This window comes from Nicotiana attenuata, unplaced genomic scaffold (genome assembly GCF_001879085.1).
Source record: "Nicotiana attenuata strain UT unplaced genomic scaffold, NIATTr2, whole genome shotgun sequence".
NCBI lineage: Eukaryota > Viridiplantae > Streptophyta > Magnoliopsida > Solanales > Solanaceae > Nicotiana > Nicotiana attenuata.
In genome coordinates, this window is record NW_017671815.1 from 149517 (window position 1) to 152077 (window position 2561).

Genomic DNA, 2561 nt, shown 5'->3' on the forward strand with positions numbered 1-2561 from the left:
ATATATATATAGTCTTTGCTTTTTATAAGTGGGTGTTATTAGAATAGATTGGGTACATCTTAAGGAGTTTGAATCTTGATTTTGAGATGATTTGGTGGAGTTTTAAGGTGATTTGAATTGAAAATTCGAAGCAAAAGATGAAACATGAAAAAATGATATGTGGATCATACTGTGTATCATATATGTATATCCGTATATACTTGTGTGCGTGATACATGCGTAATACATGTGTCGCAGAAAAAAATTTTGAACTCGATTTTAACTAAGAATTTTGATACCAAATCGGTCCAAATCACCTCCAATCTTCCTCAATATTTGTATGCTTGCTATTTGCGGAGGACATAGTCCTGATTGATGAGACGCGAGGTGGCGTTAATGAGAGGCTGGAGGTCTGGAGACATACCCTAGAGTCTAAGGGTTTCAAGTTGAGCAGGACCAAGACAGAATACTTGGAGTGCAAGTTCAGCGGTGTTACCTAGGAGGCGGACGGGATGTGAAACACGATACGCAAGTCATTTCCAGGAGAGAGAGTTTCAAGTATCTGGGATCTATAATTCAAAAGGATGGGAAGATAGATGAGGATGGCATACACCGTATCGGAGCAGGGTGGATGAAGTGGAGGCTCGCTTCCGGTGTCTTGTGTGATAAAAATGTGCCGTTGAGACTTAAGGGTAAGTTTTACAAGGTAGTTGTTAGACCGACTATGTTGTATGGGGCAGAGTGGTGGTCAGTCAAAACCTCTCATGTCCAGCAGATGAGGGTAGCGGAAATGAGGATGTTGAGATGGATGTGTGGGCATACTAGGTTGGATAGAATTAGGAATGAAGTTATTCGAGACAAGGTGGGAGTGGCCCCTGTGGAGGCAAAGATGCGTGAGGCAAGATTGAGGTGGTTCGGGCATGTTAAGAGGAGAAGCGCAGATGCCCCTGTCAGGAGATGTGAGAGGTTGGCCTTAGGAGGTGTGAGGAGGGGTAGAGGTAGGCCAAAGAAGTCTTGGGGAGAAGTGATCAGGCGGGACATGGCGCTACTTGAGCTAACCGAGGACATGACTCTAGATAGAAGGGTGTGGAGGTTGAAGATTAGGGTAGAAGGTTAGTAGGTAGTCGTGCATCTCCCTTTGTCTTCTCTAGCTCGATAGTATTAGCGCTAGTTCGGCACCCTTTTTTTCCTTAGTTTTCTATATTCGCATGTCTCGTTTCGTTGTTACTTGCCATTGGTAATTCCGTAGTTTGCTAGCAATACTTCGTTCATATTCTTGTCTGCTGCCTTGGAATTAGTTTTCTAAATATGTTATCTAGCTGCTACATGTTATCAGTACCCCTTTCATATTATCTGTTGCTATCTCCGATTTAGTTTTCTAATTATTGTTTTTCTATTACTTGCTACCGGGGCTTCTCTCACCTTCTTTAGTCGAGGGTCTATCGGAAACAGTCTTTCTGCCCTTCCAGGGTAGGGGTAAGGCTGCGTACATCCTACCCTCCCCAGACCCCACTTGTGGGACCATACTGGTTGTTGTTGTTGTTGTTGTTGACTCATCTATAAGTTTTCAATGAATTTCAACCATACCTGTTGAAAAAGGTTATTTTTTGCTTAGATTTTTGGAATCTTCTATATATATTTTTTAGTATTTCATTACCTTGATTGCTACCTCATTCATGAAATTTTCTTTCCGTATAGCATCTAATGTTGCTAATCACGCTTAAAATTATGGAAGGAGTGATTCTTGGAGAGAAGGAACCTTATTTATTTGGATTTTTTAATTTTTTTATTGCTTGGCTAGCTTTGGTAAGTTTATGATTAATGACTAGAGGTTGGTAGGTTGAAACTTATTTGGGACATTTATGTAAGATTCCCTAAAAAATATACTTTCTTCGTTTAAAAAAGAATGAACCAATTTTCTTTTTAGTGCGCTTCAAAAAGAATGATTCCTCTTTATATTTGGAAATAACGTAACTTTATACTTCTTTTATTCTCCTTAATGAGATGACTTATAGCCACACAAATATCTACTGATTGATTTAGACCACAAGTTTCAAAAAAAAATTCTTTTTCTTAAACTCCGTGCCCAATCAAATAGGTCAAATAAATTAAAACGAAGGAGTATATTGATTATGTATAAAATATGTACATTATATATTAATATACCAAATATATATATTTCGGCTATTATTTTTTGAGCAACTACTGTGTAGATTTCCTTTTTTCTCTCTCGCATTTTTTAAGCTCTATTTGAGCCTTTTTGCTATGGGGGATTTGCAGTCATACCCTATATTTGTGCCACCTTTTAACCTATACCCTATTTTTAAAAATTATTGATTTGGTAGCCAGCTGACAAAAAATCTGTAATAAAATGACCATTATACTCCTGACAAAAGATATAAAAGATGTATCACGCATAAATCGCTTTACCGTTCTCCTCCATCACTCCGTCCCTCCTCAGATCTCCTCAAACATCTGCCATAATCACGAAACCAGAAAGTTAAACTAGATAATTCCGAATATAAAGTTACAAAATACATTGTAAGTATTGCAATTCATCTTCAAAATTCAAATTAGTTTTT